The sequence below is a fragment of the Aquarana catesbeiana genome, linkage group LG09, assembly GCF_042186555.1.
Source record: "Aquarana catesbeiana isolate 2022-GZ linkage group LG09, ASM4218655v1, whole genome shotgun sequence".
NCBI classification, from domain to species: Eukaryota; Metazoa; Chordata; class Amphibia; order Anura; family Ranidae; genus Aquarana; species Aquarana catesbeiana.
The window spans coordinates 171,486,114-171,502,224 of NC_133332.1; positions in this window are offsets into that span (position 1 = coordinate 171,486,114).

Genomic DNA, 16,111 nt, shown 5'->3' on the forward strand with positions numbered 1-16,111 from the left:
GTTGGCTGGTCTGCATCGCAAAACATATGTGCATCGGGACAGGGCCGTAGATAATTTTTTTTCCTGGGGGGGGGGTTCAGGCCTTTCAAACTTAAAGGCATTATTTACACTTTTATGCTGGGGGAGGTACGGTAAAAACATGTGACAGGAGAGCGTGGCCATGAGACTTTGCAATGCAGTGCAGCAAAAATTATCCCCATTCAACTGAATAGAACACAACGCATACAGTTGTGGTGTGGTAGCGTACTCATTACTACAGCCATCTCCTCCTAAGGTCCCTAGTTTTTTTTTTTTCAGCTCGCTGGGTGGAACTAAAAAAAAACTTACCGTGTGAACCAGGCTTTAGATCTCATTCATATGTTCTAAATGGCCATGGAATAGCAAATATACCATGAATACCTACAGCCAGGATCCCAGTTGTTACATATATTTAAAATACTGTTTTAGAACTACTGAGTTTGTTCAAGTAACTTCATTTTCACTATATTGTTGATACGAACCGATTTTGATGTTTTGTACCGATGCCTTTCCACCATTCGTTTTCTATTCATTTTACTTTTTATTTCCCACTTCCTGACAGACCGGTGTTCTTAACAGACACTGATTTCCCAGGTTAACAAATTCTACACCAGTTGATTATCTGTGTACACTATACTGTAATTTGATTTCCTTTGTTCTAATAACCAGTCCTGAAAACGTAGATATACTTGTTTATTGAAATATACATGCCAGTATATATGTTCTTTAAATCTTTATCAGCATTGTTGTCTTTGTTCTAAGATATAACATACTCAAGCATTATCCCTTTCCAAAGTACTAACTGTTCTTTGTTCTCTTTTTTCTCCCTCCCCAGGTCTCTCCCCGATGCGGACAGCCAGAGCGTTTGCCTGGCACGAAAAGCCGCCCAGATACGTCATCTGGGCGGCGTTACAGGAGGTCAGCTGGACAACTAACATCACCGCCCACATCCTCCATATTGCTGCTCCGGCGGACATGCGCAGTCCGCCGGTGCGGCTTTCCGTGTCAGTGGATTGGGTTTGCGTGACGCCGCTCCAACGTAAGTGCATTCACGCATGCGCGGTAGGGGTGGCGCCGTGCATCCCCGACTCAGGGGGCATATACGAGGTTTCCCCAATTTAGAACTACCCACATCAGCTGAGCGCGACTACGTACGCCAGCTGATTGGGAGTTCACTCACATATAATGCCAGAATCTCTCATTCCCAGCTAAGGCGTTGTGTACGCTGGATGCTGGGATGCGTGGCTGGCAAATTTGAAACTTGAGCTTAATAGGTAAGGGAATTTCCTTTTATCATACAATATGGCTTGTTCATTCTCACTTAAGTAACGTTTAAGCAATCCTTCTCCTGTTGGTTCTGCAACAATTTTGATTTGTAAATCTTACTCGTATACATGACTATTATACAGATATCACTGTGCAGTGTCTAGGGTCTGCCTATGTAGGATGTACAATTTTTTACCTATGGCACCTCTTTTTTTGTACACCTCCTCAAAGTTGCAGCTTTAGTGGCAAGCTATAGTCTTGTCACTACACGTACCATTCTTCTGATATGAGAACTAACAAGTAATTATATACAGGTCATTGTTCATGTCACAGAACACTAAAATTTATCATCTTTAAAATGCACTGCGATGCATTTACCTATATGATTACTGGCAATGCCTATTACGTTGTGAGATTCCAGCATCACATATACATTGCATATTGCAATCAGAATTAGAAATAACATAAATCATCTACGTTTTTTCTATTATCACCTCTCATGCGGATATACATTTAATGCAAACATATATATACACACATATTTAACTATATATGTACCATACATATTTCACCTCCTGTGGTAATATGATATCCACAGGATACCCAACATTACGTTCAGTTATGAGATATTATGTATATCGTAGACCTCTGTCTGTTTTTTATTTCCAAATATTTACTTCTTTATATTATGTCACTTCTAGGGGTTCCCTCCCTTTTTGCCTCAGTAGTTGCTCTAGCCTGCATGCATCCGGGAGGTACGGGGATAGGTGAGATACCATGCCCCAGTAAATGGGACCATCACCAATTGATATCATCTAGTAGTAATTATTATGTTATGTTCCAATGATAACTGTACCAGCAACAATGCCCAATGCCACTCCAATTTTGGACTTTTAAAGTAACCCAACCTAGCATATTATAAGTGAGTGATCCATTATTATTTGATCTTAATTGGATAAATACACATCCATATATATATATGCTGTGATAATTCACTCGTTACTTTACATTCTAATTGTTTTAGATGAATTGCTCTTTTTTGCTACATCCCTGAAGGACAAAAACACTGTGTATTCCGAAACGCGTTCGGTGTGAAAAAGAGCCCTTGCATAATTTACTACTTGTTAAGAATATCATATCTGTTGATCATGTAATGTGCTTCGTTGAATCGATGAAATATTATGTTTTTAAGCTATGTTATGTCTAAATAAAAAATCTTTTTATTCTTAATACTCTGTTACATACACTTATTACTTAAATATATATTTTTTTAGCAAGTGCCGGTAAAATCCATTTAGGGGAATTTCCTTTTTCTATATATAGTTGTTCCAATTTTTGTCAGCTGCTCTCAGCCTGTTCACCTGAGTGATGGGCTGAAAAGAGCCACTGCTTTTAACATGTATCTGCACATCCAGTGGTCCCCATGTTTAAGCTCCAGGGGACAAAGTGAAACAAATTGGGGTGTGGCCTGGCAGGAACCCAGGCTGTGGTCTCTCCCATCATTTCTACTATACCATAGGACTCAGTGGATGTGTGGAACCAGGGATTTTTTTCTCTCTCTTCCCTTCAGTGACTACAGGAGCTAGGATGAGCTCCATCCTTCACCAGCACTCCTGCAGCATCTTCAGTATCATCTACATTACTCCCCACATCGATTAAGCCTGAGCGACACACTAACAAACCGTGGGTCACAGTGGTTACCTGCCGTTAGGGACAAATTTCTGACCCTGGATGCAGAGAGATTTTATCCAAGGGCAAAAATGTATCCCTACCTGCAGATAACCACTGGATGTGCAGATACATGTGGATATGTTTTTACAGCAACAGACAGCCTTGGCTCTTTTCAGCCCATCACTCAGGTGTACAAGCTGAGCAGATACTGGAACATCTGATCCCAGGTGCAGGTATTTGCAGTATACTTGCTGCACCATGGTCATGTAGGATATATGAATGAGACCCAAGACTGTATTCTAGCTAACCTTTCTCTGCAAGTTGAGCAGGTGCAAGGGGCAACATATTGTGGTGGGCAGTAAATTCAGGGATTTATTTAAACCTTAAAAAAATGTGTCCTAAGAAATTTTATGAAATGTTTTAAGAGATGAAAAAATAAAAAATATTGTGCACTGCCTACCCCAGGGTGGTGCCCTTTGCACCTGGTCAATATGGTTGGCTTTTATTCAGTCTTAAACTGTAGCAAACCCAGCTTTTGAACTTGTACCTATAAGTAAGCCTATAATAATGCTTATCTGTAGGTATAGTGAATATCTCCTAAACTTGTGGTGTTTAGGAGATATTCACATGGAAAGCAGCCGGTGATATCACTGGTGCATGCGCTCTGAAGGGAGGGCATACTGCTTAGTTGTACTTCTTCTGGGGAGGAACGCAGTTCGTTCTTCACTTTTGTCACCCATTTTTAGCCGACAGCTAGCTATAGCCCGCTGTCAGCTGACATCGCTCAGCAGGTCCAGGCTGTGGAAAGATTGTAACTTTAAAGTCAGGATTCACCCAGATGCCTGGACCAGCAGCTCGCTCAGCCTCTCAGTGAGCCGCAGAGACCCTGAGCCAGCCACTCCTGCCCTCTCCACAGCCTGGCATTCCAGTGAGCTTGGGGTAGGGGGAGGGCAGAGCCAGGGACTGACAGTCACCACTCTTTGCTCACTGAAGGCTGAGAACTGAGTAATAAGCGGTCTTTGATCACTCTGTTGTTGGGCTTAGAAGCAGCTGGGGACAGATGCAACATTGGATCGATGCTCCATCCACCTAGGTAAGTATAATTTAAAAAAAAAAATCTCTTTTAAAGGAAAAAAATCCCCTTCTCCCTCCTAAGATCCCTCTCTCCCCAAGCAAAGATTTCCATTGTAAAATATCTCCCTCCCCCAAATATCCCCCCAAAAATTAAACACCCCTGTCTCTCTAAACCGACCCACCAAAGCAAAAATATCCCCATCAGTCAATAACCTCTCCCCCACTAAAGATTTCTAATTATGAAGAAAATCTCCCTTCATCCAATCAAACTCCCTCCCAGAAGCAAATCCCTGCCATTAACCACCCCCTGTAAACTTCTCTACAATAAACTCCCCCCCTTCTCCAAAATCAAACACACCCCCTTTCCTTAACCCCCCACCAAAAGAAGCTTCCCCAGACTGGAATTCTTACTTCCTCCTTCCTAAAACAGAAAATTGATGCCTCTCCACTTACCAGACCTCAGATTTAGCACGGCACAGAAGTAGGAAAACTTCTGCATCCCCAGTCTCCCTTCGGCTGTGTCATATGATACCTCGAGGAGGAGTCTAGGAGTTCCCTCAACTGTGCACTGTCAATTGCCAGCATCTGAGACCTCGCAGTAATTTCATGGTTTTCAGGAGGACTCCTTATTAAACTGAGGGGATGGGGCACAATATAAGGGGGGCTGGCCGCCGCACTCCGCAACTCTGCTTGCTTCTACTCTGCTGAGGCTAAGGAGCAGGGACACTGTCTGGGCATTTTGCCAGGATGCTTTGGGGGGAGTTTGAACACCCCTGACCCCCCCTTATCTACACCCCTGCATTGGGAAGTCATTTTTAAAGATAAGGAATCTTGAGACCATAGTTCTTGAAGAATACACTGTGTAACCTCCTCCTTGTTCACAGCCACTCTAATTTTAGTTTAATAAATGACACTGAATCAAACCTTGCCTAAAAGTTGCTGTACTTGTATCCCCAAGTGACAAAAGCTAAATAAAGAAATGACTGCAGAGGTTATATTAAAATTGCTGGCTTTGCCAATTAATTGCTATGCATGGGGTAAACGGGAAACTACCATTGATCTTCAAACCCTCCCACTCACTACTTTGACTCTTATTTAATAAAAGATCAGGAAACAGACCCTAGCTAATAACAATATTAAAAATATTACATAAAAAATAGTAGCACTGGCAATTAATTACAAACGCAGTTCCAATTATGAACAAAACATGAGCTTTTAAAGATCAGTTTGTGATTAGTAGTGGTGGGGGCTCTGAGCAACAAAGCTGTAATATACTGAACATTTACTGAGAATATCAGAAGGAATAAAATTTTAAAAATGATGTGACTAATTTAGTGAATGCTGTGATGAGGGTTAAGCAACTATGCAGCCAATCTTGATAAATAGATTTAGGTCTGGTTATCATAGTACACTTTCAAAAGGTTTACATGTGACAGCCCTGACAAGCCATTTTGTAACAGACAATAAAGTATTTTGCCATGCAGAATCTTCTGTTATCATGCCCTTGAAACTTTAACAAGCTGCATGCTAGTAACTTAGCCTTAGGATGCTGAGCTCACTGCCTCACAATATACAGTGAACTATTAAGCAAATGGTGCTGAGAAATGTGCTTTCACATCACAGAAATACTCTCATTTAGGTAAAATTTCAGTCTGCTGTTGGCAGTTATGTGCCAGGATGGCAAATAGGGATAAATGTAAAAGCAATATGAGCTCGAATGAAATTATGATAAGAGTCAGATGGTGTCATTATGAACATCCCCATAGGCAAGCATTAATATAACTTACCAGAATGGAACTGAAATATTGCACAGAAGGAATGGGGATAAAGTGTGCAGATCTCACTTAACTGTTTCATTGCACAGATCTTTTTATCTGTGTGCATTTCTCTTTATAGTTTTTTTTTTTTTTTATTGCTTTAGCCGACGGTGAGATATTCAAATGACAACAATTAAAGAGTAATGAGTAAAAAAAAAAAATCAGCCTCATTCCATATGTCAGTACTGTGATGATTTCTTTCTGGTCTGCTGTGCAATGTACAGTAAGTTTGTAATAATGTAGGTAACAGGGATATTTTAGTGAAGAGGTAGAACGTGAGTATTTTGCAAAGGCTTGTCAATATAGGACATCCACCAGGGAACTACAAGTATGATGTAAAGCAGATCATACCAAATGCTTTCTGTACCATGCAGAGTTAAAACTGAACTACAGGCAAAATCAAAAAAGATAAATATATATCGCAATCTGTCAATAGCATTAGCATAGCAATTTTTGTTTTTCTGAGTGTTCCTTGCAAAATCCTGCCAGTATAACCTTATTTTCTCACTTTCTGTAACAGGCCAAGCTGTCCAGTAAAAGTGGCAGTTCCAGTGGAAGCAACCCATATTACACTAGAGGGCTTACTATATATATTACTTAAACTGTTCAACCAAAAGAAAAACAATATTGCTGTAGCTGCCTAAAAATAGTAACTGTAGTTAGGCTTATATTCATTTGTTATTTACTTAAAATCTATTTAACCACATGCCATCCTGCCCACAGTAATTTCCCTGCAGGCTAGCGGCACAGACAGGCACAATCACTTACATGTACGTTGCTGGCTGATGGGTGCACAGCGCGCCGCTCCTGCAAACACTGTGTCCACTGGACACAGTGGATTGCGGCTCCCGGTACCTGGCTGCTCTGAGCAGCTGGGGTATCATGTGATCGTTATACAATCACATGATCACAATGTAAACACAACTTTTATGAATGGGTTTCATTCATAACAGCTGTGCTTAGTATTGTGATGCTGTGATTGGCCCACAGCTATCACATGGTACCTGGGACAATCACAGCACCCTGTACCATGTAATAGTTGTGGGCTAATCACAGCTCACAATAGTAATCACAGGTGTTATGAATGTAATCCATTCATGACAGTTCAAAACATTGCTGTTACAGTAATCATCACTGTAACAGCAATCAAAGTATATAAAAAAACAAAAAATCCCTGAGCATCCCCCAGAGTAGTACAGTGTCTCTATGATGACATTGAACTACTCTGATGAAAGTAGGTAAAAAAAATGTAAAAAAAGAAAGAAAAAGATGTTAAAAAAAGTTTTAAAAAATTGAATTGCTTGCACATGATTTTATGGTGGGGGTCAGGGGAGCTTGCCCTCATAACTAAGCTCTGGAGCAACTGTGCTTGCAGAGAGCAACTGTCCTGGCAAAAGTACACGGTCTATTTGCCTTTATTAAATCAACCCCACTATCACCAGTCAGTATGCCTGATCACCACCACACCAGTCATATGATAATGCTGTACTGCACAGTATGTAAAAAAAAAAAAAAATGAAAAAAAATATTTAATTTAATTTCTTCATTTTCCAAAAAAAGTGACAAAAAAATTACAACTTCAAAAAACTCACCATGCCTCTTACTAAATACATCAGACTGCCTACTTTCCAAAAAGGGGATATTTGTACTGTCATCTGCAATTTAGGGCCTCAGGAAATGAGATAAGCAGTCAGTACATCAGTACTCATCTATTTTCAAATATACTGCGTATAGCATAGTTTGCTATAACTTTCACACAAATCAATTAATGTGCACTTATTGGGATTTTTTTTTTTTTACCAAAGACATGAAGCAGCATTTTGGCCTAAATTTATAAAGAAATTTAATTTTATTGAATGTGTTTATAACAGAAAATAACACAAAATAGAAAATCATTATATAGCAATTAAAAAAAAATAAAGTGGTGATCAAATACCACCAAAAGAAAACTCTATTTATGTGGGAAAATGATATAAATATAATATGCATACAGTATTGCATGACGGCACAATTGTCAGTTAAAGTAGCACAGTGCTGAGTAGCAAAACCTTACCCTGTTAAAGGAAGTGGAAAAATAATATTTTTACTGATAGGATCTACAGGTAATAAAAATATTATTTTATGGGCAGACATGTAAAAACAAACTCTGACGTGTTATTGACAGACTACATCACATATATCATTTTGCCCATAATTTCACTTTAGCTAACATTGGCATCTTTCATAGTTACATAGTAGGTGAGGTTGAAAAAAGACACAAGTCCATCAAGTCCAACCTACAGTATGTGTGTGATTATATGTCAGTATTACATTGTATATCCCTGTATGTTGCAGTCGTTCAGGTGCTTATCTAATAGTTTCTTTAAACTATCAATGGCCCCTGCTGAGACCACCGCCTGTGGAAGGGAATTCCACATCCTTGCCGCTCTTACAGTAAAAAACTCTCTACATAGTTTAAGGTTAAACCTCTTTTCTTCTAATTTTAATGAGTGGCCACGAGTCTTGTTAAACTCCCTTCTGCGAAAAAGTTTTATCCATATTGTGGGGTCACCAGTATGGTATTTGTATATTGAAATCATATCCCCTCTCAAGCATGTCTTCTCCAGAGAAAATAAGTTCAGTGCTCGCAACCTTTCCTCATAACTAACATCCTCCAGACCCTTATTAGCTTTGTTGCCTTTCTTTGTACTCGCTCCATTTCCAGTACATCCTTCCTGAGGACTGGTGCCCAGAACTGGACAGCATACTCTAGGTGCGGCCGGACCAGAGTCTTGTAGAGCGGGAGAATTATCATTTTATCTCTGGAATTAATCCCCTTTTTAATGCATGCCAATATTCTGTTTGCTTTGTTAGCAGCAGCTTGGCATTGCATGCCATTGCTGAGCCTATCATCTACTAGGACCCCCAGGTCGTTTTCCATCCTAGATTCCCCCAGAGGTTCTCCCCCCCAATGTATAGATTGTATTCATATTTTTTGCCACCCAAATGCATTATTTTACATTTTTCTACATTGAACCTCATTTGCCATATAGTTACCCACCCCATTTCAAGTTATAAGATTAATGAAATTATAATTAGTCAAGTAAAACATAAGCACTGAAAGCCATTCTACATAAAACCTAAAGAGCTCTTAGAAATCTAGATCAAATTTGCTGAACTTTGATATTTACTCACTAAATTTGAATGCAGACTCATTGCACTGCACTTTACTTCTATGGATATGAGGTTTACCTATTTCAGCATTAGAAATAGCTCTCTTTTTAACTCCACTCACATATTCTGTACACATTCAGATTCATATGATTTATTGAGATGCTTGTTATGGCAATGGTCTTTTAGGAGAGCAATTGGGAGGTGAATTTTTGTAATCCTATTGACATTCTTTTCCAGCAATAAGGAGGAATCAGACTCCTGCTGGCAATATTAAAGCTGAAGTCTGGGCAGAAATATTTTTACTAAGTTTGATAGATGATCTCTTACCTGTTAATAATTTATTTGTATCTTTCATTGCAGTCTTCCACCCACTGAGTAGTCACATTTTTATTCCTGCAAAATAAGGGATAATTCTCATAAGAATGATGGCTACTATCCACACTCATCTCCATGCACTGATCTTGTAACATCCCTCTGTTTCAAGACCAGTGTCTACACTGTCATTCACAGTGTAGTGGGAGGTAGAGTTGGGCCGAACATCCCCCAGTTCAGAGTTCAGCCAGAGCCCTCAAACGTTGCAAAAGTTCGGACCCAAACCTTATTAGTGGGATCCGAACCTGAAAAAGTCCCTTTTTGAAGGCTTATATGCAAGTTATTGGCCATACAAGGTTGTGGGGCTGGGTACTGCCCTGGGGGACATGTATCAATGCAATTTTTTTAAAAGATCGTTTGTACAGGAGCAGTGATTTTAATGATGCTTAAAGTGAAACAATAAAAATGGAAAAATCATTTAAACATGGTGCCTGGGGGGGGGGGGGGGGGTCCCCTTAGTCTGCATGTAAAGTGGCAATACAGTACCATTGCCATCAGTAGAAAAATTTTAAAAAAACGGCATAGGGGTCCCCCACAATCCATACCAGGCCCTTCAGGTGTATGCTGGATCAGTCACGTCACCAGGTGGCCCCGCCCCTTACCTATTTAAGAACTGTCAAACGGCAGAGCAGGCATTCAGCGGTTAGCCTTTATCGCGGGCAGAGCATTTTTTATTTCTTTTTCTGGGTGCAGCTGTGCGGCGGGCTTCGTGAATGATGATGGATCTACATTGGGACATTGTTTTTTTATTTTTTAAATAAAGGAGTAAATAATGCAGCGGCCGGTTTCCTGGTTTCCTGGTCTGCTCCTTAACAACCAGCTATTCTCTGTGCCCTGATTGGGCAAAGCTTTGCCCAATCGGGGCTTAGAATACACTGTGCAGTGCACTGTGGGCCGCTCGGTGGGTGAACATCCCGTCAGCTGCCCCGCAAAATCGGGTGTTCACCAAATGGGGGAACAGGCGATGTTCGGGCCAAACTTTTGCTTGGCTCGAACTGCTCACCCAACTCTAGTGGGAGGACTTGGGTCCTTATCTGACCCACCCCCTGTGTAGTTATTTAATTAATATTGTGAGAGGACCTGGGTCCTGGTCTATTCTGCCCACTGTGAAGTTCATATAGTGAGAGGAGCCAGGTGCTAGTCTGATACCCCCACACTAACATCATTGGATTTTCTGAGGTGCACTAAATGTCTTTAGGATGACACATTGGATGCCTCACCGATGACTGTTCCCATTGGCCAGGCATAGCTGCAGGACCATAAGACCTTTTACAACTAACACTGATTTCTAAGAATGGAGGTAAATAACAGAAAAACATTCTGCTTTTATTTATTTTGTATTAGGAGGGAAAGCTTAGGAGAAAAAAATCAGTGCATCCTGGAGTTCTTCTTTAATATTACAAACTAAGTTTACAGAGCCAAAAAAAGCACTTTCTGATGTCTCTCAACCTGAGTCACAGTAAGTGGATGTGAAAGGGTGAAAAGCTCGCCCACGCAACACTTTTATAGAGTTAGTAAGCCTATACAGATGCTCTTTCTAATCTTTGGGACAGAAGGGAATATTGGAGAAGAGAAGAATAGAAAGAGAGAGAGAGAGAGAGAGACAGAGAAAGAGCGGAAAAAAAAAAGAGAAAGAGAGAGAGAGCAAAACAAAGAGAGGGAGATAGCGAATAGGCACTGGAAACAAGGTCAATTTCCCAAGAAGAAATTGACTTGGACTGTGTTGTAAGTTCTAAGTAAGTTTAGTAAGTGCAGCTAGATCCTGGATCCTAGATCCTAGATCCTAGATGACTTACCTCTCTTAAGTCTGGGTCAGTGGTTTGAAAAGGTAAACAAAATTATGCATTAGGAAAATCCTAGCCCTTCTCTAATGACAACATGCTTGAGAATACGTATTCCCCTTTGTCAGCCCTTTGAGTTTTTCATTCTACCCCCATTTTTTTGTTGTTTTTTTTTCCTTCTCTATCACTGCTGATTTTTTGTTCTATAACATTGCATTCAATGTAGGTTTATGAGACAATTTATCCTATCAGTAGGTCAGCAACTTCCAACTTTCAATGAATATTGCTCGTCCCCTTTTATTAGTCGTGTTGTCTTATGCAACACCACCATAATCCTTGCTTGTCCTTTATTCTTGTATATTGCTTTTTTTTGAATGCTGAGATTCAGACATATATTTTCTCAAAGAAAAAAAAATGTCACTCCTTTATTTGAACGTTCTCTATACACCCTCTCCGGTAAATGTTAATTTTACTTCTTCATTAAAATATTACTGGATATCATATGTTGGTGTTCTCCATTGTTAGATAGTTGATTGTGTCCTAGCAGGCATGTGCTTTAAACAGCTTGAGTAGCTGCATATTTTCTCATGTTTAACATATCTTTAGTTTAATCATCAATACCTTTATTGGATTACACATAATTTATATGACTTCTTATAAAAACAAAACGGATTTCACTAAACTATAATGAAACCAGATTTTGTTTTTCAACCTCAGCTTAGTGCTTTGCATGAAACCTTGAGTATCTGCTGATCCATAAATTGAAGGGTATAAATCTTTTAATTCAGGAACGTGAGCCTGCACAATGTTATCCTAACTTCCTTTGCTCTAGAGATTAATTCTTCTACTCCAAGTCTTTGTGGCATTCAATACACTGTGTGCAAATAATGCACTGTAAACGGATTCCTGGGTCTGCTAATCCTTTTAAATACCTTAATGTGACTTTCCATGTGTGACCTTCCATAGTTCTTTTCTTAACTAGTAGAGAACTATCAGAAATGTCTAAAAAGATTTAGAGCGACAGCTCATTGGGGAATACATAGCTGTCAACAATATCTACTAGTGCCATTCCCATATGTAATGCTGGAATTATTGGAATGATGGATTAAACTTCATTAAGATACATTATACAATACACGATTACCCTAATAAATCCTAAAATAAATTGTTTTGATTTCAAATCACCAAATTGTCTTAGTAATGCAGTTTGTACATTCATGTGGTTTTCCATTGGTTGAAGTTTGCCCATCAGAGATGATAATGATTATTATAGTGACATTAGTCTACAATTATAATATTATATTATGTTTTTTAACACTAAACAGTACTTATCCACTTGTCGAATGCCCACAGTACTACACGTTAAATATCATTGTTATGGCAGCAGCTAGCTGCCATAACCCTGGTATCATTTTGTACTGTGGGTGATTCTCTACAAGATAAAAGTGGTCCCAGTGGCGGATTCGCCCAGAGCCGATCCGATCCCTCTGATGCCTGGGCAGGAAGTCGAGTGAGGGCAAGATAGCCCCCACTCAGCTCTATGCCCTTGGAGGACCGAAACAACGTCTGACGTCACTTCCGCCTCTGTCTTAAAAAATATTTTTTTTTGTTAAAGTCAAAGTGTCTTATCTTTATTTTTTTTCTTTTAAGGGTAAATGAGAGATCTGGGGCCTTTTTTGACCCCCCAGATCTCTCAATAAAGAGGACATGTCATGCTTATTTCTATTACAAAGGATGTTTACATTCCTTGTAATAGGAATAAAACTGTACAACAAAATACAAATAAAGGGACAGTGTAAAAATAAAAAATAAAAAGTAAAATAAATAAGAAAAAAAATTAAAGTGCTCTGTCCCTCCGTGCTCGTGCGCAGAAGCGCACGCATATGTAAACATGGTGTTCAAACCACACTTGTGAGGTATCGCCGCAATGGTTAGAGTGAGAGAAATAATTCTAGCATTAGACCTCCTCTGTAACTCTAAACAGGTAACCTGTAAACATTTTTAAAGTGTCGCCTATGGGGGCTTTTCAGTATTTAAGTTTGTCGCCATTCCACAACAATTTTAAAGCATGACATGTTAGGTATCTATTTACTCGGCGTAACATCATCTTTCACATTCTACAAAAAATTGGGCTAACTTTAGTGTGCTTTTTTTTTTTTTAAATCTTAAAATAATTTTAATCTTAAAATAATAGGTGATTTGATTCCTTTGTTCTTATAGTCTGTTTAGTCATATTGAAATCAATAATACTAAACATTTCATGTTCTGGGATGCCATTAGGCAGATAACAGGTCTATGCTGCACAGCTAGCTACTAAGCCTAAAGAATTGACCATTTTTTCCACCATTCTTCCTACCGAGTCCTCTTATTCCAGCTCATCCAGTATTTAGGGTCTAATAAAGAGGGAGTGTCTGAGCCCCTGAAAAGTGTTGACTGTTGTATTTCATCTCAACAAGAAAGTATTAAAACGTAATTGGACCCTTAGTCTGGTACTCTTTGGTATCTTCTATCTTAGTTTTTGTTGTCGTTGTGCATGACAGGCTCAAAGGTAATACTGTACGCTACCAGGCAAGCTCTCTGGTATATGTATTATAAATCTAAGGCCTCATGCACACTGGACCTTATAAAAATGCCAGTAGCTTTAGCTGTAGAATGCTACATTAAAAACGCTAACGTTTTTTAGCATTTGCTTTTTTTAGCTTTTTCTTTTAGCAAAACTATACTCTCACAAAAGCTTATGGCTCAACAATGCTCATAAATGCCACGTTTTTCAGATTCTTTTCAGCTTTTTTTAGCATTTTTCGGAGTTAGAGCATTTTTACAGCTGAAAAACTCCCCTTCAAAATGACTAGTTCTGCCAGGAAATGCCCCATTATAAATGTGAAAAAAGGTTGCGCTGTCTGTTATCTATCAGAAAAATAAATCCCCCCAAAAAAAGTGCCTTAATAGTCAATTAAGCCACAGACTACAGGTATAAACACAGTGTAAATCCAACATGTGATATAAAATGTATCAAAAATGGTATTCACGTAAGGAAAAAATTAAATTATAAGTATAAATATGTGTCCTTAAAATACATATTATTATGAATATAAACAAGTGTCCATATCAATTTCCAAACTGACAAATATGGATATGAAGTGTGCTGCTCCCAGTGTTGAGTGTTAAATATTCATAAAATATATATCCGTGCTCCACCAGTGCTCAAAGAAAAATTAACATCTTACCAGATAATCATGATCTCTAAATTATAGGAAATCATGAAAAGCATGAGATAAGGGGGTATCCTGTGAGAATGTCATTTGGCTGTTCACAACAGCACTTATCAGAAATGGATCATATGCCCGATGGTCAGCGTCCCAGCCTCCACATACGTATGTCAGAGCTCGCTGCAAGCCACGAATCAGCTCTCCCTTACACTCTATATTAAATGTAAAAAAGATGAAGGCTCAGTATATCCACACTCTAATTTATTAAAACAAAACTATTGCACTTACAGTTTAAAAATGTATAGTCAAGCTCTTGAGCGCCTTTGCCAAAAACTGATAAAAGACTGTGTGTGCACGGACACATTGGATAACGTGCTGGGGAATTTACTGGATGCAGAAAAAAACACCTGAAGCCAAAAGCAGCAGCTGTAATAACATCCAGTGTGCATGAGGTGATGGTAATAGGTTTTTTGCTTAAATGCTTTTACTTATAATCTGTCCAGTCATATTGTAATCAATAATGCTAGATGAGACACTTCATGTTTGTGTTTCCATTAGGCAGATAACATAGGCCTACAAATTTATGTACTGAGTGGGTTCATGACAGGCTGAAAAGTACTACTATGCTTTACCAGACAACCTCTCTGGTGGATGTTTATTTATAATCTGAAAATAATAAGTTATTTGATTCCTTTTTTAAATTATAGTCGGTCCAGTGATATTGAAATCAATAATGCTAGACAAAAGCACCATGCCAATTCCATGTGGCTGCATTTTAAAAAAGAGTCGATGGACTTTTTTCCTGTGGAAAATACAGGTAGAGCAGCCCATTCAAATGAATAGGCCTCTGTGCCCATGCAAATGTGGCATGCACCAACTGCATCAGTGTGAACCTAGGCCAAAAGATACTTTGTCATCAAAATAAGATTTGGAAAAAAAAAACTCTACAAAAGAATAGACTTCATTCTATCTTGTTCCGATTGCCAATCGTGGAATCTTCTCAGCTGTCCGAAGCACAGTTTCTGGTCCTGTATTCTTAGTATTTGTTCTGTATGGATGCTGAATGTACTACTCAATAGACAGTTAGTAAGAATTCACATATCTGTATTTGAAATACAAAACATGTAAAAGGCATCTAACAAATATATACACCTTTTTAATCTTCTTTTCTCATATTATGGTTCTTGCTATATTAAAACTAGAAAAAAGCCTGAGTTCAAATCCACAAAGCTGGTGCTAGAGTGGTATGTCCACATGTTAACACTGAAGATCCTGAGTTGACTTTCTGCACACTGCTACAAACCCCAACATATTTCTAGCAAACGTTTTCTAAAAAGCAGGGATTTTTGGTTCATGAACCAAGAATTTCTGTCTTTATTCAAAAGCTTGTTAAAAATATGTAAGGTTGTATAAAAGTGCAGAAGGTTAAATCGAAATCTTCAGTTTTACTGTAATAAAGCCTTCACTTTAATAGAGAAATAGTTATATGCTGGCTAAGACCCATGTCATGTAACTGAAGAAACTGAAGAATCCTACATGATGTCAAAGATGTCTTAAAAAACAAACTTATCAGCTTTGTAACCACTGCTGAGATAAGGTGTTACAACAGATGACAAATGGTTTTTGTATTGTTCCCCTCAACAATTGAATACAAGACTATTTAAAACCAAACTATAGCAATGGGCGTTTTAGTGATTTAGATTGTGTTTTCTTTTTTTTTTCTTAGGGGAGAGAATTGAATACACAGCAC